The sequence below is a fragment of the Phocoena sinus genome, chromosome 12 (genome assembly GCF_008692025.1).
Source record: "Phocoena sinus isolate mPhoSin1 chromosome 12, mPhoSin1.pri, whole genome shotgun sequence".
Lineage (NCBI taxonomy): Eukaryota > Metazoa > Chordata > Mammalia > Artiodactyla > Phocoenidae > Phocoena > Phocoena sinus.
Window position 1 is genome coordinate 4,880,677 of NC_045774.1, and position 22,373 is coordinate 4,903,049.

Genomic DNA, 22,373 nt, shown 5'->3' on the forward strand with positions numbered 1-22,373 from the left:
ATGCCATTTCCAAGAACAAGCCTCCATTCCATCCTAAAGGCTGCCCCTTGCCATTCATCACCAAAATTAGCTTCCGTCTGCTAACCTGCATACTACCATTGGTCACCAATGGAAGCAAAATGGAGGGAAAAAAAGGAATAGTGATTCGTTAAAATAAAATAATATTCAAAGACAGACAATATTTACATATATAAGTGGTAGCAGCCATGAGAATATCATCAATAAAACACTAAAGAAGGGGCTTCTCTGGTGGCGCAGTGGTTAAGAGTCTGCCTGCCAATGCAGGGGACACGGTTTCGAGCCCTGGTCTGGGAGGATCCCACATGCCGCGGAGCGGCTGGCCCCGTGAGCCCCGATTACTGAGCCTGCGCATCTGGAGCCTGTGCTCTGCAACAAGAGAGGCCGCGATAGTGAGAGGCCCGCGCACCGCGTTGAGGAGTGGCCCCCACTTGCCGCAGCTAGAGAAAGCCCTCGCACAGAAACGAAGAGCCAACACAGCCATAAATAAATAAATAAATTTAAAATTAAAAAAAAAAGAAAAAAACACTAAAGAAGACCAAAAAAAGAACTATAAGAACTCCCTTTCAAGGAACGAGTGACAAAGCCCATAATCACGTCTTATACTACGCCATGCTTTTCTCAGAGAACCAAGCAGAATCATCCCATCCTTGCTCAAGGAAAATAAACTGGGAGGAAATGCATCATTTGGCTGTGTTCGTTTCTGGAATTTTCAACAATAATCCCCCTTGGAATCACTCAATCAACCAACATTAATCAAGCACTGCTCTAGGCCTGATGAGGGTATAAACACACACAGTCCCTGCCTAGAAGGTGATCCACTGGGCATAGCTTTATGTTTTCTACCACTGACCTAGATTATCTGGGCATTATCCTGAAAGAGTTCACCATGGAATTTCTAATTTGTCACTAGGAGTACACACGAACCCCAATATTCTTTTTAACGTTAACGTTACTTACACCATCATAATGAATAGATGCAGAACTGCAAGTAAACAGCTTTATAGATGAAGAATCAATGCACTAAACGTTTCAGCTTCACTCTAGTATCTAATCAAGCCAAGAGCAGCTTATTGCCGTGTATAGGCCAAATCAATAAAACATACACCTTAAAAATACCTATAAAATAGAATGCTACAGAACAGATACTAAGGGACTGCAAGAACCAATTACACTGTACAATTATACAGCATAAAAACAACAGCAAGTAGTTATCTTAACTGCCCATGAAAAATTATGGGATGTTTGAAGCTAACTTGCTTTCCCATTACATCTTTCTCAAACAAAATCCAATACCAGGAGAATATTTATAGTCCTTTATTCACATATTCTGGCACTGTCACCACAATTGAAATTTTTAGTGCTGAATAAGACTAAGGAGGCAATGATTCAAAAATTGTATTCAAAGCATGAGTTCCTTTTGGTCCCAAAGAGGACACTGCTTAAGGTTGCAGAGAGACCATGTCTTCAATCTCGGTAAGTGGTCTGCGCTCCTAGGCTCACATAGTTGCGGTCTTTCATGGGACCCTATTACCCTTCCTTGTCCCTGCTTTAGCACATGTGAGGAAAGCACTGTTTCTCTGCAGATACATCTGCTGGTGACCCTGTGCTTTCTTTGCCTCCAGAATCTCTGCAGCTGGAGATTCCCAACGGAGACTGATCTCCACCCCCGGCATCTGGTCAGGACATCCCTTCAGCAGCTACGGGGACATACCCCAGACCCCAAAACCAGCTCGTGCGGCCAGAACATGGGAACAGAAGAAGAGGGAAGAGGAAGGGAAGAGAAGACATGAATGGAAGGAAACATGGAGAAAATAAAGATATGAAAAGAAATGAAATGAAAAAAATGAAAGGAAAGGGAAGGACATATGACCCAAAAGTTTGAAAATCATTTTAATCTGTATGAGGAGCTCTGAACACCCATTTTAAGGTCACTACTTGACATTGATGAGACTCTAAATGATGTGGGCTCAAGTCCTGAAGGCTATAGCTTTAAAAGGGCCATGGCCAAGTCTAAAAGTGAATGAATTATGTGTAAGGCTGGGTGCTCTATTGCATGAGGAATGGATGGAAAAAATGGTTACATGTAGCCTGAAAAAAATAACTCACAGAGGAAAAAGGTCAGTATCTCAGATACTTAAACAGGTGTCACGTAAAGAGGGATGAGACTCATTCCCCAAGAACTCATAGCCAGAGCAGTGGGAGCTACTGGGAGAAACAGTTTTCAGTGTAAGGAAGGATTTCCTAAAAATTGGGTCCCCATACAGGAATAGGTTATCTCAGGCCCCAGAAAACTCCTGTCACTGAAGAGAGCCAAGACCAGACATCTACCAAATGGACAGAAGAGAAGCTTTCCCTTCGGAGAAGAGGGGGCTTGATGACTCTTATGGCCCCTCTACACTCCAGCCTCTTGGGAGGGAATGGCATCAGGCACCAGGACCACTGCAGGCAATAGAGCATCCGAGAGAGAAAATATCCTGGCTGCCCTGAACAGAGAACATTCCAGAACTGAACAGCAGCTAACTGCTCTGAAAACCAAAAAAAAATCACACCAGGGGAATCCAAGGAATTGTGTCCCAATTAAGCATAATGAGTAGCAAAATGAAGGTCCATCCAGTGGAGTGGCACACAGCCCAACTGCTGGAGACAGCTGAGAATATTCTAAGAAGGAAATAGGCAAGCCAGAGTTGCCATAGTAAAGTGGAGAGATTTTTTTGTTTTTTAAGAAATCTTTCACACGCATTCTCCCTCTTTTGTTTGGTTTTTTATGTCTCATTTTTGCTCTATAAACTATTACAATATATTTGAAGCTAAAATAGATGTTTTATGTTTTACCATGATTAAATAACTTTTTCCTGTGAATACAGCCATAGCATCTCACTGGTTTTGTGTGGGCTTTGTTTTCACACCTGCCTAAAGCGTTCACACTGTCCTGCTGCCCAGAAAAGTGACTCCAGTGACTGGGGGTGAGGAGAGTCTACAGGTGGAAATGAGAAGTCCCTCCAGGTTCAGGGTCCCAAACTAAACACCTGAGGGGAGCTTTACGGAGGTGGCAGCAGGTGCTCAGACCTCGCCCCAGTGTCTTTAATGGTTTAATAATCTGCACTCACCTCTTTCATTTTGCTCCATCCTCACCCCCGTAGAGCCTCACCATGAAGTCAGGGTCCCCTTCAGGAGCCCACCCAGCTCTGCTAAGCATTTATTTTGGCAGGACAGGCCCTCGAGGTTATGCTCAGCCCACACAGGTCAGCTGGGGTCCCCGGCCACTCAGGGAACCAGGCTGATGGGGCTGGAGCCTGGCCAGTTGCAGAGGCAAGGGGAAAGAGGACAGGAGAGTCACTGAAGTGACAAACCTCACCTCCCCTTGCATGTCATTGGTTGGAGCAAGTCATGCGGCCATGCCTGATTTCAAAGGGAGCAGAGATCCGATCCTACTGGGGCCCTGAGTTAGAGGGACCAGTGTTTGTGAGAAGCCCTAAGGGTCACCACCACGACGGAGTGATTCTAACCTAACTGGCCTGAAGTCTGTGTGAAGCTAAGTACTCCACACTAAGGGGAGATGCAGGTGTGCAGGAACGACCACCAGGAATGGAGATCCTGATGCTGACTACACTGCACTTGGGGCTAGATCAGGGCTTTTCAACAGAACAACCTGGAGCCCATTAAAGACTATTAATCGCACAGCTCCCAGCAAGGGCGACTGAGCAGAATCTTAGCTTGTGGTTTCTGGGGGAACCACTGAACCCATGGCCTCCTAAGACCCTTTCCCACCCCACTTCCCCCAAGTCACACTTTTAAGATCACCTGTTATCTAGATTTAGAAAGGAGCCTGTGGCCAAAATTTGCTCGTGCCTCTAACCCCCATGGCTGAGTCCGTCAGAGCATTGTTACATCACTGCCTCCTGAATATTTCTATGCCAGGTTTACACGTCATCTGAGCCAATGTTAGCTCTGAGAGGGTAAAGCTGTAAGAGCACAGTTGGCACATCCCCATGCAGCCTAGGCCTCCCGATGCCTGCAGCTGCTCAGATGAGGTAGCAGCTCATGTGCAAACATCTTAAAGGTAATCATTCAAATGAGACAGCCTCCTCATTAGTGTCTATCGTTAACTGAGAAAAGAAAGAAGCATGTAAAACATCTTTCTTTTTTTCTCCTGAATGTGTCTGGAATTTCAATCTTCTCCAAGTAAACGTGGATCCATTAGGTTGTTTTAGAAACAAATGCTTTGTGTTTCCAATTCTTGGCTGTGGCAAAGTCTCCTCTTCATTTCTAACTCTTTTTACTGGAGGACCCCTGGAGAAAGTAGTTTGGGGAGCTCCATCCGTATTAGAGGCCGATCAAGCAGAGCTTGTTCACTGGGTTTCAGCTTTCCTTTCATGGTATCAGGGGCAGGATATTATTTGCAAGCAGCCAAGGTAATTACCATCCAGCGGGGTCCAATTGTTTTCAATTAAATGCTTTACTGCAGTCTTTAGTTTTTAATACCATTGCGGCCATCGGCTTTCACTGCAGATCTACAAGCCAAAAGCCCAGGCCACATCTTAATGCCATTAAGTCCTGAGAACCACTTTCCTCCAAGGTGAAGAAACTCGATAGTCAGCAAACAGATGGCGATAGTCCTGTGGATCTTTGGTGGCCTGGGGAAAGCTATGGTATAGGATTCTAGAAGGTCGCTCTCAGAAAGACGAGCACTTCCTCTTCTTGCCTGAAGTGTAAGGTAATTGTCTTAATCCTCCACTTCCTTTCAACAGGCGATGCTCAACTTTAACTACTCTGCTTCCCAGTTTCCACCCAGCCTCAGTATTCTAAAGCTCTGGCATTCAAAGTCTCTGAACTATAATAGCACCAGATGTATTGTTTTGGTAGAGACATTTTCCATTTTTGATATTCAATATTAACTCTGAGTAGCTCACCATGACCTGACCCAGAATCTAGGTGGGGGTCAGTTGTAAAGAGCCACCCAGGATACCCTATAGAGGCTCACATTGTGACAGAAGGTATTTTAACTGTTTTTATAGTTTAGAATCTGGGCTCCATTTCTGAGGTCACAAAGTTATCAGAAATTAACTCGGGCTTTTTATGGACTTCTCAAAGGTGACAGCCCAGGGGCTAGACTTGGAGTTTCCAGCACAAATTTAGCTCACCCCTGGTGGTTTAAACTGCGGATCGGGCTTCCCTGGTGGCGCAGTGGCTGAGAGTCCGCCTGCCGATGCCGGGGACGCGGGTTCGTGCCCCGGTCCGGGAGGATCCCGCACGCCGCGGAGCAGCTGGGCCCTTGAGCCATGGCCGCTGAGCCTGCGCATCCGGAGCCTGTGCTCCGCAACGGGAGAGGCCACAACAGTGAGAGGACCGCGTACCGCAAAAAAAAGAAAAGAGCCAGTGTGCATTTCGCCAAGTTCTCTTCCTCTAATTGAGGTGATGGCGAAGCACAGGCCAAAAGGAAGCCTCTTGTCAATTGGATCCCCAAAGGTCTACCACAAGCAGTGCCCCCTGCTGACCCACACTGGACATGCAGCCTGAGTGAGGAATAAACCTGTATTGTAGATGTTAGATGTTATTGTTTGTTACAGCAACATAATCTGTCCCGTGGGACTACTTCACTATGCTAATAAACAAGCTCTAGATAATGCAGGAACATCAAGTTGGAGAAAAGGATGTATGAAAATACTGAAAATTTGCTAAGGAATTTTTAAGCAGATATGCCGAGGAATGTCATGAAGAGTAAAAAGGCAAGAGCAGCGGCTCCCAGACTTCGGTGTCCATCACAGTCCCCTGGGGAGCTTCTAATAATCCTGATTCTCAGGTCAACACTCACACAAATTAAATCAGAATGTCTGGGGGTGGGAGCCAAGCATCGGAATGTTATAAAGATCCCCCAATAATTCCCATGTGCAAGAAAGTTTGGGAACCATTCTATCAAAGTATTTTTATCTTAATTTAAAAAAAAAAACTTTTTTGATGAGCCTAAAAATATTTATTTCAAGGAAGTCAAAGAGCAATGGTGGCCATGCTGGAAAAGAAAGGTATCAAGCCAAAGATCTAACTGGGAGGGCAAATCCACATCACTTGGGTAGAAAGGGAAGGAACTCTTCCGGCAAACACTCCTGTAAACGCCTGCTCAGTACATATTTAAGGGACCCACTGTCTGTGGCTTTAGTTACCTGATACCATCTTCAGGAGTCTTTTCAGCAAAATATGACAGCATCTTTGGAACTGCTTTTATGAAAGACATGCATACCCCGCTGTTCTCCCCAGGCTCTTTGGCTTGGGTTATCACCCGCGGGCTCTGGTAGTTTCCCCACAGTTCAGGTCTCAGTCTGGGCTTCAGAAAGGAGAGAAGCAGCCGACCCTCTGCACCCAACAGTCAGTCCTGGATACAAAGTCCTGCCCCAATCTGCCTCCATGCAAGATGACACATTGGAAATCTCATGGTATTGAATTGCTCTCTCTAGAAACGAACAAAGAAAGGAATTAGATATGTATAAGTTCCTCACGCACCATTTGCCGCCCACCCCTAAATACCCCAAACTATTTTTATAAGGCTTATGACAAATCTGAGCAAGGTCGGCCCAACCTGGAAAAGTCCCAGGAGCCCTTCGGTTGCCTGTCGGTGCTGGGCCTCAATACACACGGATAATCACACGGGTCCTCTCTGCTCACACACCCTTCCCACCCGTATGCCCAGCCGTCTTTCCTGTTGGGTCTTTGGAGTTATTCAAGACACCGTGCACGTAGCACAGCAATCAGTTGCTTTCTCCTCAGATGGCTTGGCTAATGGCCACTTCCTGTGGTTGTCAAATGAAAAGTGAAGCACTAACACATCCCCGCTGACTTACTGTATCACTTCCCGTATCTGACTATCTGGCAGCCGGCATAATGTAACATCACTCGTAAATTAAGAGCCTTTAGCGTGGGTTCTGCAGCTGAGCCCTCCACCCCTTTGTGCTGATTATAAGGAAACCCTGCCAGGACTTCCATTATGAATAGGCATTTCCTAAAATGTAGCTCCAGCAGCTCTGACATCTAATCATGTATTAAGTGAATGAATGGAGGCTGTATATGCACCCTGTGTACCCCTGAGCTCATTCTGAAGATTAAAAGGACTTCTTCAGTGTTCTCCCGGCGCACACGATGCGCACGACGTCCGCTCTCACCTTGACCGCACCTCGCCGGACCTCCAGCCCATCCCCCCCCTCTTCCGCATTCCTGGGCTTGCCCGGTTCCTCCCCCCATCACGCCCTGGCCTGTGAGAAGAATCAGGGTGAGCTCCAGCTCCTGCACTTTGCCCGGCTCCTCAGATGCCCTGTGGTGCTGCGGCTGGACCGCTGCGTTAGGGTCCCCTCAGCCTCCCCTCACAGGTGTACAGGTGGGCGGGCTCCACGGCGCCGATGTTCGCAGAGATTCCCGCTCTAGCCTGGCTGATACTTGAGGGCAAAAGACTCTCCTGACGCCTAAATGGAATTGTGTGTGTGTGTTTGTCTCGTTCAGTTATTTTGTTTCTTCGGTGTAGAATTGTGAGTGGCACCAGGTTTGGAGTCAGATGACCCAATTCTCATGCTGGCTCTGCTTTACCCACCGTGTGGCCCCCAGCAGCCCTTCCGGGACTTGAGCTGTGTTTGGGCAAATCACAATCGCTCTGATCCACAAGTTCCCCATCTGTAAAACGGGAATAACACCAAAATCTTTACTCTCAGCGTTGTGAATATGCGAAAATACTTTACAAAATGCAAATACATTAGCTGTCATTATGGCTCAAAATAATAAGAATGGACTAACCAGCGCTGCTTTCATCATGACTTCACTATTTATGAGCCACATGTCCTGAAACAAGATATTTAATACTTCGGGGACTTCACACAACTCATGGCTCATAAGTTTGTTGTGAAGATTAAGATGAGATGATGTGAAATACACAGCACAGTACCTGGCAAAAAGTAAGTACTCAGTAAATGACAACTGCTTTTATTTTTATTCTTCTTATTGTTTGACTAGGACATGCAAATAAAAGACTTGAACAAGAAAAATAAGTGAGGTGCCATTTTTTATATTTTATGAGTCTCAAAAAGAAAAGATCAGGGAAGCAGACTTTTCACATTTCCAAAATGACTTTGATTCCAAAATAAAGACTGACACTTGATAGCTCTGGAATATTGTCTAGCAGATTTGGGAACTCTGAAAAAAAAATGAGAACAGCTGACACACTACAGCTTAAATATAATCAGTCACTGAAATTGCTCTGCAATTTGTTTCAGTGTTTTTCTGTGGATTTCTTTTTTTAACTATACATGTGTCCTAAATATATAATTATATGGCCGAATATAATAGCTCATTTAGAGTTATTGAGGTCTATTATATAGTCCAATAGGATCATGGGGTGGGGTTTGGAGAGGAGTGATGGTTATTAACTTGAATGAGTACCAAACACAAGCCTGGAGAGATGTTAATAGATGGGCTTAGTACCCTTTTTCTTCTTGCCTTTGCCAAAGACAGATCGTTTTCTTGCCCAAAACTAGATTGTTTTAAATTGATGTTATATATTCCTTCAAAAGATCAAGGAAGCCTCTATGTAAAACTTCTTAAGGGCAGAGTATAAGTGTGGGTCTGTATGAGTTATGTGTCTATGTGTGTGTGTGTGTTTGTGTGTGTGTGTGTGTGTGTGTGTGTGTGTGTCCGTCTGGAGCGTGTGTATTCCAAAATGCCAAAACCTGTGTCTTGAAGATAAGACATGCTCAATTTTTCAAGGAATAAATAAGTCATGCAAATTCCTCCCTCCCCAGATACCTTCCTTGTGCACCAGTCTATGAAATGAGTATAACTTTTAGGCCAAACAGGAGAACACACTTTTCCTGCCACCCTCACTTGGATTGCAAATAGAATTGGCCAGAGCCATGATCTTCTAGTAGAGTTAATCACTTTGCCAATATATCCCTGTTGATTAACTGATGAATTCAATGCAGGCCTTTTGTCAATTTCCATTCCTATTGGATAGTTTCTCTCCCTTCAAGATAAATTAGTCAGGGCGTTGGAGACTATATACTCAAAATCCACTATCTAATTTATTTTTAATCCCAAGAAAAACCAAGACTGACGAAAGCTTGGATATGCCTTAAACAACTGACTCCTGAGATTCAGGGACAGAAATGCCTCATGTCATCACTCCACTGTGTGTACAAGGGCTCTCGGGGTTCTGAGCCCTCGAGCAAGGAGTCCAGTCTGCTTGTTTAAGCCAACTCAAACCTGGTTTGAATCGACCTGGTCAATCTTTAACTTCCTGCATTAAAGTTTGTGAAGAACCACGTTTCATCCAGAATACATTCATCTTCCTGAGGGGCACTACGTCAGCAGAAAACTGTCACCTACAGAGGCGATCAGAGCACGTGAATGATGCTCGGGTGTGGACCTACACGCTGCATGGTCTGCTCCAGAATGTCTGTGTTTGCTATCACAGGGAGAATTTTCATCAGGCCTGATTCTCACCTTCCAAAGATCCAAATGTCTCCAAGGAAGCTCAATAAGGCATCTGTCTTCTCTAAGGAATTCACAGGAACCTTCTGGGGCTCCCAGATATCTGTGACCAACCAAGGGCTCAAGCAACCACCACAGGGTAATTCCATGTTGGATTTTGTACTCTAAGTAATTTCAGATCCTGGGATCCAATTTTCAACATCTGTCATTCTCCAGGGTTCAATCCAAGGCCCCCACACTCCTGGCCATGGTCCCCCAGGAAGCCGGGCGAACTCTACACAGACTGCGTTCTGGGGGTTCCAGCTTTCTTCTTGTCATTGCAAAGGTCTCCGTCTGGTGGAGGAGCCCAGAAACCACGAGGGCTGTACGTGTTGTGTGGAGGCCATACATATAAGCGGAAACATTCGTCTCTCTGCAGAGGGAAGGCTGCTACAAAGGGAGAAAGAGGAGGCGTCTCAATCCAGTGTGAGGGTCTCAAGATACACTGGGATTGATATGGGGCCCTATGATGGCTCAGCAAGGGGAGCCAGCTTCAAGGAGGAAGGGACGACAGAAGGAAACATCTCGGTGAGAAAGACCATTGAGCCTTCAAGTCTTTCCATGATGCCCTCAGAATATCCCAAAGTTGATTTGAGTCCAATTGGTACTGAGCTCTCCTTCTACCCCCATGACAGCACTTGGATAATATCCTCCTTCCCTTCCACCAACCATCTGTTGCTTCAGTCTCGCTCTCAAAGTTTCTCACTCCTCTCCAGAATAAACCACGGGCTCCAGCCAGTGCTGGCTGCTTCTCTCTGACAGATGAACCCAGCTCACATTCCCAAGAGTCAGTGGGATTTGATGAGAAGCTGCCACCGGCTTTTGTGACTCATCCTCAGGATCCATCCAGACCAGGTTCTCACCCGAAAAGAACGGACCATCGGAGTGGGTCAGCCAGTAGTACCGGGTCCTACCACCCCACCCCCAGACAGGCCTCCTGGCCTTTGTTCTTGCAGTTTTCCCCACCAGGAACACCTTCCCTTGTTTTCCCCACCAAAAGTGTACCGTCTCCCTAGGCTCCACTCACATCCTTCCTCGTCTGGGAAGGCTTCCCGGTTGAGCCCAACCAGATGGGGCTGTTCGTTTCCATGAATCCTACAAGCCCTGTCGATGAGGAAAAGGGAACGATCAGCTTGCCCAATGAAGCCAGGGCACCTACCGTGAGCTGGACGCTTCTCCAAGTGCTTTGTACATAGAACTAATTTAACCCTCATTGTGGATACTGCTAATCACCTCCATCCACAGTAGAGGAAACTGAGGCACAAAGAGGACAGTTAACCTGCCCAGGTCACCACTAATAAGTCACCAAGCGGGATCCAACCCCAGCACCCGGGCCCTGGGGCTTGCCTTCTGCACCCCTCCTGAGGCCATGCTCCTGTTTATCTTTTCCACTGGACACACAGCCTGGCAAAGCCTCGCATCAGCTTTCGGTTTTGTGATTTTATGTGCCATGTCTTCACTCCAACCAGACTGCCAGTTCCAGGGGACCAGGATGCAGACATTGTAGAATGAAGCTGGCAGGCAGCTGGGGTCCCTGCCCTCCACCTTGGAGCATTTGGAGGACCCTGGCTAAGCCGGCTCTCTGTTTTGTTTTAAATCCACAGCATAACCAATGTTTCTCTTTAGGGTTCCTAAAATGTGTCACTCCTGAGGCCAGGAGTAAACAGGGAAATGGCGCGAGAATCCAGCTCAGGGTCACGGAATCTGTACGTCTGCCGCGAGCGGCTACTGGCAGTGGATTTCGACCTTTGCACACAAACATGTGCGCCTTCCTGGCAGACAGGCTTTCCACCTGAGCAGAGGAGAGAGCTTCTGGGGTTGGGAGACCTTACTGCTTTGAGAGGAAAGTCGGTCTGCACAAGAATAAAGACTCGCCCAGATCCAGTCTAAAGCCCATTGGCCGGGGTTGAAGCCAGAAGTAAGCAAACAAAATCACTGTGTCCTCACATCTGCAGAGGCTGTGGTCATCCGCGCCGAGACCCGATCCCTGGCAGAACTGAGCTACGGTGGTCCGCAGCACGACGGCCGGGACTTGCAGGTCGTGGGGACGACAGGACACGCACGGGCAAGTCCACAGCCAGGAGACACAGCCCCTTTGTTAGCAGTGGGTTATGGGAGTTTGTCCTGCCGTTGATTCTGCAGATCCCTGCCGTGCAGCCACTTCCATTCACCACGGTTAATTCGATCCCTTCAGAAAGGTAGCAAGAAATACTGATTGCAAATCAAAGATCATCCCCATCCCAGGCCTGCCTTCCACCTTGCCCTCTACTTGACACTTGCTTCATGATTTAATTTACCTTTTGCTATTCACCTTTCTCTCTCTCGTTTACCTGGATCCCAATTGAATTGAGCAGCTGAATTTTCATTACTCAAGTCAGAGGTCTGAGGAAAGTATATGAGTTTGGATTCCTGCCAGCAGGGCCATGTCTGTTCTAGTTCATTCGCCATAAAATCGTGAATCAGCCGGACCCATGCTGCCTTGCTGCAGTTACGAGAGACATAGCAATGGGAGGAGATTCATAGACATGGAAAGAAGCTGATTTTTCTGCTAAGCTTTGCTCACCTTCAAGGACAAAAGCAGATCTGCCGCCAGTCTCTCTTGGCCTGAGCCTGAGAGAAGCAAACTGACACTGGGCAAAAGTAAGAGGCTTCAGATCCAGCTGCCTGTTCGTGGAGTTTCCTCACTGGAGCCCAGGGAAGAAGCATCAATGGTGCCATCAGGAGAGCTGAAACCCCCCTGAATCTCCAGCAACTCTCCCAAATCCCCTCCAATCAGCACTGCATCTAAATAAAAATACTGTATGTAAATAAAAATACTATACGAGACAGTTTCGAAATAAGCCTCCTGGCTTCTTCCTGGCCCCACCCCCGCAGTAGAACTTCCGGAGCTGCAGCAGGACGACACTTCCCTCCCGACACCCACTGACCACATCCCCAGCGCCTCCCTGTCACCGGAGCATGAACCTGGCCTCACTATGCTGAGATCCACCGAGACATGTTGTCGCTCATTGCCACTTTAAGCAAAGCTTTACATGACAGAGAAAAAGAACCAGGGACTGAAGGGCACACAGTCCTCTCTGAAGCCTGCAATCTCAACTTGCTAACAGTCAGGCCATTGGCAGCTTTGCAGAGTTGAAAATGCCAAATGCTTCTGTGACCCAGATGAAGCAGTGGTAATAGGTAACAGTCTTGTCTTGGTGGGAAAGAAGACTGTGACCCCAATCCTGATTCAGTGACCTTTCCTTAAGGGTTCCCGGGCAGAGCAGGAGAGCCAGCCCAGCAGGCAAAATTGGAACAAGGGTACTGCCTTCCAACCAAAACCTTTTTTTTTTTTTTCAGATGCTCTCAAGGAAGAAGGAGTGGAGAGGGGATAAACAGAGATCTTGAGCTGAGAACTGTCCACATGCGATCCCTGGCTATTGTCTTCCCCATGGAACCAGACAGAGGAAATAGACTGAAGGACCTGTAAGTTTCTGAGTGAATCACATTGCGGAAGACACCCAACTGTGACCATTCAACCGGTTCAAAATCCTTGATTCTCCAAACCTGTGGAAACTGGGCCACAAAGCCATTGGTCCTGTAAAAGGACACACTCTGCAGTGTCCACTTTACACGTGGCCATGGAGGATAACAGGCAAGGCTGAACTGCCCAGAGAGCCCAGTGGACGAGGGAGCTGGTTTCTCCCGGAGAGCAGAACCAGCTGTGGCCAGGGGCTAAACTTAGTCTCCCACAGGATTTGAGCATCACAATGGATCAGTCATTTTTGTGGGTTTCTTCATTCTTCCTTTGTCCAATGGGAGTCATCTCTAAGGTTATTCTGCTTATATATCCTGGTTATAAAGGCCATTGGGTGGGAGGGCAGTAAGTGGATTGGAGTTGAGGGTTCTCTTTCTTAGGAAGGTGCAAATGTTTTCTGTGTGGAGGCAAAAAGAAAGTACGTGGATATGTGGGTTACCAAAAGTGAGAATCGGGACAGAGACTCTTAATTGCCGCTTAATATCCATTCTCCCTTCTTCTGCAGAACTAGAAGCCACGGTTCTTAGGTGGGAGCATGATCCAAGATTAAAAACCACACTTTCCAGCCCCTTATAGTCAACGTTGCTGGGTAACTAAGTTCTGGCCAAGAGTACGTAAACAGAAATGATGTACAAAGCATCCTAGTTGTGTCTCCGCCATTCCCCATTTCATCCTCTACAAGGGCTAGAATGTGGACACAGTGCTGGAACATTTTGGATCCTGTGAAAGAGAGCAATGCTTAGAGACAGTAGAGCTATGGGTAGAAGGAACCTGGGTACCTGACACCTCAGGGCATGACAACAGCCATGGACCAGTTATGCTGGGCTGTTATATGGTAGAGAAACGACGTGTGTCTGCTACTGTGTCTTACTTCAGCAGCCAAACTCGTTCTAATAGAGTAAAACAATTTAGTAAACCTCCCAAAAGGTGGAAAAGGAAGGAAGGAAGGAAGGGAGGGAGGAAGAAGGGGAGGGAGGAAGAAGGGGAGGGAGGGAGCGAAAAAGGAAATAGAGAGAGAAAAGTAAATTGGAGGACAGGCTACAAGATTCAACATCCAAATAATAAAAGATCCAGAAAGACACACAGAGAAAATGGAGGAGAGGAAATCATCAGCAACATAATTCAAGAAAATTTTTCTCAAAACATAGACCTGTGTTTACAAACGGAAAGGACCCAATGAATGCCCAGCACCATGATGAAGGTAGATTCACCCCAAGGCACATCACTGTAAAATTATGTCCCTAGGGCAAAGGAAATTTCCCATAACTTTTCAAGAAGAAAAGAAAAAGCAGGTATCATACACAGGATCAAAAAATCAAAGTGTCATCGAACTTCTCACCAACAGTGTTGTAAGCTGAAGCAAGTCCTTCACAATTTTAACCGACTGATGTTTCTAACCTATACTTTGGCAGCCAACTAAAGTAGTAATCAAGTACGAGGGTAGAACAAAGATATTTTCAAGTAAGACAGTTCTCTGAAAGTGTACCACCTACTACCTTTTCTCAGGAACAGGAGGATGTTCTCCATAAAGTAAGGATTAGAGCACAAAAGCAAAAGACGTAGCTAGGGATCCAAACCAAGGAAGAAGCAGGGTGATCCCCAAATGGTGATGAAGGGCATTTCAAAAACCAGAGCTTTGTGGTTGAACTGAAAGACACCAGTCTGGACTGGGTGGTTTAGAAGTCTCCAGAGATTCACTGAAGATGAAATTAATGAATTACCTAAAGTGTTTGAGGATAACGAGAGATTTATACAATTAGAGGAGAGTTTGGGCTTAACTGGAAACATGTACGGGAATACTAATGTAAAAACAAGAGCTTGAAGGTATCACATGTGTGGTGGGCTTGGCCTGGAGGAGTGTGAAAAAATAAATCAATCCTCATCTTCTAAAGTAGAAAATCAATAAATTATGCCTAAAGTTAAAATAAAAGGAGAAATAGGAATATCAGCATTTTTTTGAGAAAGAAAAGTAAATGCCAAAAGAATCAGCTGAAAGAGTTGGAAGTGGTTGTTTCTGGGGAAAGGAAAATGGGGAGGAATTTGTGCTATCTGACTCAGTGCATATATATGATTCTGATCTTTTTAATGGAAAAGAAAAGATGAAGGGGGAAGGAAAGGAAAAAATGAGAAGAGGAAAGGAAAGAGAAGAAGAGAGGTGATGTCAGCACCAGGAAGAGAGTGGAGTCTGAGGAGAGTCAGGGTTGGAGGGGGCAGACCAGGAGACCAGCATAAACCCTCCCTCCACTTCCATCCACAGGTGCAAGAATGCTTCGGAGGTGAGCAAGCGTGAAAAACGAGGGCTGGGGACGGTTGGATGCCATGAAGTGAGAAACTGGCAACCAGGTAGGTGAGAACAGGGCCAATCTAAGCACCAGCTCGAGTTGTAAACAAGGATGTCATTAAATCAAAACTCGGGGTAGTCAAATATCAAAGAATAACTTCAATGTTTACATCTGGTTCTAAATATACCACATGAAGACTTCATTTTCATAGATTGTTGCTCCATCCTCAAAGGTAATCAGTTCACTTTTTAAAAAATGGAATGAACATGGAAACATTTAAACATATATTATTGAGAGTTACTGAAATTTCAAATGCAGAGTGAGTGAATTAGGGAGATTCCACCTTGGCCCCATTTCTATTCATTTCAAAGTTCCTTTGGGGAATAAGAAAGACATTTTTTTTCTGAAAAATGAAAGAAAAGTATGTTACTGGTGAAGGTACTATGATTTTAATTAATTACATATTAAATGTTAAAAAATGGAACTGAGGAGGGAATTCCTTATTTATATTAAAAGGTAAGTTACCAAAAATTCTATTCTTTAGAGAGGATCTGTTTTGTAACAGTTAATTTTTATTTAATAAACTTCACGTAATTTTTTAAGTGCGGAAGCTAAGATTTTATTATATTCCTCTGCTGTGGAAGAACCACATTCTGACATAAGAAAGTGAGCTTTGAGAAGGTATAAATAAATAAGACAAAGGATTCAACAAGATTTTTTTTAATCATTATGCATTTGTACAGATGACAGCCAATAATTCTGTGTTTCCTTTTTAACACACTCAGCTCTCCAGCACTGGCATGTAATAAAGGGTTGTAACTCACTGTATCTAAAGCAGTAAGTCAGGGTGGGCATATTATATCAGCAGGGGCAGCAGTGAGAGCCACCAGGGACAGGGAAGGATAGCCACTGATTAGATGCCCGGGGCTGTCAGTCACCACTGAGGAGAAGCAACAACACTACTTGGAGAAATAAAGAATGCTTTTCTGTACTATCTATCGTAAGATGAAAGCAGTACGTGTGGGTTCCAATGCGAGTAGACCCAGAGGGCACAAGAGAAATGCACGAAGAGGTCGTCCAAACTCCAATGTCGCCCGCCATAGTCACTAGAGCACCTGTTCCTCGGTTCATGCCTATGGCCGGAGGGGGTGATTCTACGTGACTGGAAGGGGGAGCTTAGGTTATGGTTGAGTCAGCTGGGTATGTGGGTGCGTGACAATAATCAGGGGTGTCTTTAAAACATATTGTCCAGGGAAAACCCTCCTGATGGTCAGTACTTTGGGCAATGCACCTGATCATTCTTTTTGGGTGGCAAGAAAAGTTCCCTGAGATCAGATGATAAATGAGCTCGTGGGCAGTTGTGAATGGCCTGGCTGGTTGGTCAAGGACCTGAAAGGGAAAATGATTGGAAGATGGGGGGAAGAAGTCTGAGGTAGAGGCATATCGACATGTGGGAGTGGGCACAGAGCATAAAGACACATGTATCGGATGTTGACACCCACCAGAAATTACCCACACTGGAGGGGCAATGAGTAAAGAAGTAGGTGAAACGATTAGGCCTGTTGACGTCAGCCAACCTCCGTCACCGCCTGCGTCTATGGCACGATGAGCAGTGGGTCAGTAGCAGAGCTGGAGACAACCTACAGAGCACCTGTACTCCCTGGGACTGATCTAGCTACTGTCGGTTGCCTCTGCATTTCCAACCTTTGAACGGAAGCCCAGTGCTGAGCCTTCAATATGGCCCCATCCTCTGAGGAAACCAACTGTCTACCTGGAGGCAGGTTGACCACATCGAATCCCTTCCACCCCACAAGGGTCAGTGGTTATGTCTCACAGAAATACACGTGTATTCACAGTATGGCTTTGCCTGCTTGTAACATCTCAGGCAGAAGCACTAACTAAGAGCTAGCCAAAGTCTTTGCTCTGCTGGCCCAGGACCCGGTACGACTGAACACCAGCCCCACTTTACAACAAAAGCAGCTTGGGGAGTGTGTCCTTACCATCAGATCTACGTATAACGTGTACTCCACCAGCCAGAAGCTGGCAACCACGTCGATCACTGGAACAGTCTTCTGAAGGCACAGAAGTGCTAGCTCTGGAGTAAAGCTGCCCAAGGATAAACTTCCATCCTCAGCACGTAATACATGCACCGAATCAGAATCGTTCTCTGGCATCGTGTTCCCATTGGGAATACGTGAGTCTAGGAACCAAGGGATAGAAAGAGAAGTAATGCCACCACCACTGAAAGAGTGCCTCACGGGAAATGCTGGGTGGGCAGAGGGACAATCTGGGGACAGACTGAGCAGTCATAACCCCGTATGTGAAAGGAACACTAGTGCCGACACTAGTGAGAACAGGATGAAGAGCACTGATCTGCCTCAATCACTCCATCCCTTCGACCCTTCAGAGGCCGGTGTACCAGTAACAGGGCACGTATGTCTGACAGAGAGCAGAGCACATCAGGGTTTCACCTCCTCAAACATGTGCAGCGTTCATTTTACCTCTGAAACAGAAATTTCCCTTATTATCTATTGCCTGACAGCTGTTTAGAAAATGAAGATAAGAATAACTTTAAAAGAGCGGTTTTTTTCCCATTAGCCAAAACCTAGGACGATGTTTAAAATAAATAAATAAACCCCTTGATTCTAAAGCCAAATGGATAAACATCCCAAAGAAAGCACTGCTCTTCGGATGCGAGTGGGGAAACCCTGATATCACCTTTCAGCTCAGTATTGTTGGGTTGGAGCGAGGTCGGCTGAGTGTGTGGCGTGTGGGATGGAGAGACACAGGCAGGAGGGACAGCAGAGGCTGCTCCCAGGACAGCATCCCTTTAGGAGAGATAAGTAACAAGGTGCAGGGGCGGGTATCCAGTGTATCTGATGCTTTTCAAGAGTCCCGGGATAGCAGAGCCCCTCCTGGGCGAGTGACCCTGAAAGAACCCTCCACAGATGTGCCGTCTGCCCCTCCCACGTGAATCCCCGGTGGGGCAGCAGCACGTTTACTCCCATCCATTACCCCTCCGCCACCGTCAGGGCTTCTGCTGGGCACCGGTGGTTCTCAAGCCTGGCTGCACATTGGGTTCACTTGGGAAGCTTAAATAAAGAGGTAAATAAATTATTAAACAAACCAGTGAAATCAGAGTAACCCAAGGGCGTGTGCTCTTAGGAGAGTTCCCCGTGTGATGCTCACCAACAGCCAGGGTTGGGAGCCCTACGGCACCCCTCTCACTGCCCCACTGCCCGGGGTTCTGCCCTCAGGAGAAACGGGTGGGGTGGATGGGAGGAAGCCAGCTGCTGACTGGTGAGTTAAGGATGTCCTCATCCCCTCCGCCCTCTCTTCTCCGCGCCAGTGAGCCCTGGTCCCCTCCACCCAGCGTGCTCACACGTCAGCCTGCGTCAGGATGACCTGGAGAGCTCGTTCCAACACGAGCACTGGGCGCCCCCCTCATCGTGTCTGATTCCGGAGACGTGGGGTGAATCTGCATTTCTAAGGCCCCAGGGGGATGTGGACCACACTTTCCTCATGGTTCTTTTTTTTTTCTTTTGCGATACGCAGGCCTCTCACTGTTGTGGCCTCTCCCTTTGCAGAGCACAGGCTCCGGACGCGCAGGCTCAGTAGTTGTGGCTCACAGGCCCAGCCGCTCCGCAGCATGTGGGATCCTCCCGGACCGGGGCACGAACCCGCGTCCCCTGCATCGGCAGGCGGACTCCCAACCACTGCGCCACCAGGGAAGCCCCCTCATGGTTCTTATTTTCCAAATTTAGACCACCTTTGTGACCTTCTTCTGACCTCTCCCATGGACTCTTCAATGAAAAGCCCTATTTGCAAAGCATGTTTTCCACAGACTGCCTGGCACAGGGCATAAAAGAAGGATTACTTTGCAGTTTTGCTGTGTCAGCCTGCTTTGAATATCCCTCGGTGCCGCGCCCGCTTTGCTTCCACACAATGTCGGTGAGGCATGGGCAGCCCTCGTCCGCCGCGACCCTCGGTCACATAATGTAACATCCTTCTCCACCTCGCACACGAGAGCCGAGGAGGCCACGCACAAGCAGCTCCTAAATGGTTTTCTGACAGGATAAGAATCTCTTCATATTTTCCTACTAAGGGACTTATTTAACCATGATGAAACATATGAAACACATACTATTTCCAAACCAGGTAGAATAATAAATGACTTCTGATCTCCTGAATTAAATTGAATTAAACTGAATTAAATTGAATTGAAATAAATTGCTTGGAAGGCATTAGTTGGCTCTCCGTACACCAATGTTTTCATCTTATTTTCTGTGCCTTCGTAGGAAGAGTCTTCATTTTCACAAAATCAAGCCTCTAACTATATTAGAGTTTATATACGAACTCTAGTTCGTATATAAGTACGAATCTCCCAGCTTCAGTAATGCAGTAGCAGGGCAGTTCTGGCTCTGCTCTGAATTAAGCGTAACTGGTTCTCGGGGAACCATTCCTCAAATTTTGTTCTTCTGCCTCTCAGGCTTTTCACTGCTTTGCAAACTGTTTTCCCCTCTGGGGTGGCGGAAGTCAGGCCTGGATGGTGAGTTCTGTGCTTTGGAAGGCCTGTTAACACTTTCAAGGGGGACCCTTACCGCTAACACACTGAGGCTGGAGGGTATCGTGCTGTCTGTAGGGCGGTGGTTCTCACGGAGATGACGGACACCTCCTGTGCGCTGACCTCGTTACAAGACCTGAAAACGTAGGTTTTGCGTGTCTTCCCCTAAACATAGAGGACATTTAGAATGTCAGTGATGACTCCTTGCTCTTTGGCCTAACAGAACCTGGAGAAAGCTACGTCCCAGAGGAAATAGATGAGAACAGCACATCTAAGTGCGTTTCTCAGCTTCCCAAGGATTGGATAAGATGATACTCTTTCCAAGGCGTTTAAGGCTCATAGGATGGGCTTAGGTCAACCAAGTACCGTGAATCCAAGGACCCAGAGCCAGAGAATGCCAAATAATTGGAGGTCTCCCCCTCAGTCTCCCCTGTAAATCAGAATCTTCTCCTGTCATTTTTGGCTATTACTGGGAGATGTCCAACATCAGTTCATAATGTAGTCTGATTGAGCTCAGTTCACTGAGACAGATGCTACACGTAGAGCTATTTCTTTTTTTTTTTAATGTAGGTTTTATTTTATAAATTCTAAGCTACTGCATTAATAATAAAAGCATCCATGTGAGTAATACAAGAGTTGAAAACTCAGATGCTCTAAGGGCCAGCAAGCAACCTAAGTGAAGAGGCCCAACCATCAGACAGCAGGGCTGGTGGGGTCTGTCTAAGGGAAGCTGCGACCCTCAGCCAGTCGTGGCCATGTGGGGATGTAGGCTTGAGAGTCCTCTGACTTTTCAAGAAAAGTGGGAAAATGAAATTTTTATGTGAAGTCTCCTGGCTTTTAAGTATTGGCAACTAATTCCAAAATGTTTAAAACTTTGAGCAGCTGAACGACACAGATCTAACAATCAATCCAGCACTTGAGTCCACGGTCTCTCTTCTTATTTGACCCTTTGAACAGTGTCACCATTCGGAAGGGCAGAGGGCGCATCCCCCTTTATGGAAGCGTAAACAGAGTTCACAACCGCTAATGACTTGTAAGGGCCTCCCAGCGAACTGGGCAGAGCCGGGACCCAGACTGAGGAGGTTCTGTTTTCGTCGGGGCATTCCGCTGGCTGTCCCTGGCTGCTGGCTCGCTGGGGGAAGCCCACAGCAGGTGTTCAGGAAGGCAGGCCTCCCCCCATCCAATCCTGTGGCTCTGCCGTCTTCAACCCACGCCTGCAAAGTCACCTGGTCTGGCCAGCAGAGGAGGGAAGATGAGCAAGCATCACTTGTGGGGACCCTTTATGGGCTGGCCTGGAAGCGGCAAGAGCTTGGTAACATCGCAGCGGAACCCAGTCGCAAGGGATGCTGGTAACTGTAGTCCAGCAGCCCGCTCAGTAGAGAGAGGGGTAGACAGATTCGGCGAACTGCTGCTGCTTCTCCGCAAACGCACATGCAAATGATTCATGTTCTCCAATGTCGTCCTTTTTGCACTTGAAATCTCCTTTGCATTGAGGCTTCGAATTTTTGAAATATTATTAAGATTAAAACTAGAACATGGACTGACCTGATAAAACACCCAGCTGCTCCCCGGTGTTCATTATTTCTAACACAGTGCTTTGCACATAGAAGGCGTGCAGTCATGTTTACTGAAATGGATTGAAGGGGCCCTAGGGTTGACACCGGCCTGAAGGAGCTGGGGCCAGTGGCTCCATCCTCTCTCCAAGCAACTGGCCTCCCAGTCTGGCTTCCCACCTGGGGAGACGACGAGTGCAGGGGGAGCAGGGGGTGAGTGTAGACATAACACCCCTCTGTGCTGTGAGCAAGTAACCTTGGGTAAGTAGGTCGCTTCGTCTCTCCAAGCTTCTGTTTCTCATTAGTAGAATGGAGATACTGTCCCCATGACATATTACAGCATTGCTATGGAGTCACATGAAGTCAACTGACCTGTCACAGTGCTTAACATACAGAAGATGTTCAATAAACAGTTGCTAAATCAATGAGATGCTAGATAAGGCGCTGTGGCTGGAGCACCCTGGCAACATTATTGGGGAAATCCCAAGTGACCCAGCACGTAGGTGAGTGCTAGGTCCTCACGAGCAAAACCCCCACACTCTTCACACAGCGGGGTCTGTCGTAGGAATCCTGGGGCTGACAGCTGCCCCAGGAGAGGGACTTCCTAACCAGTGTGCTGGGTCCATGGTTTCTCTAGGACATACTGACCAGCCGGCCTCGGGAGTGGCTGGGTGGCCCCCACGTTTGCCTTCCAGCCTCCAAGCAGCTCGGTCAGGGGTCCGAGGCCCCTCCGCTTATCCCCACGTTGTATCAGTAGCTCATTCTCTGTGTGTACCAGGGCGTGAGGCAAGTTGGGGTGCTCTCCCCTTTTTCAGCAGAACAAAGCTTTTGTTTTTCAGAAGCCTAGGTCACACAAAAGTTAAAAATGGGGCTTCTCCGGTTGCAAGGAAGAGCAAGAACTCTCCCGGCCGCGGCCACCAAGGCCTGCAGGCACC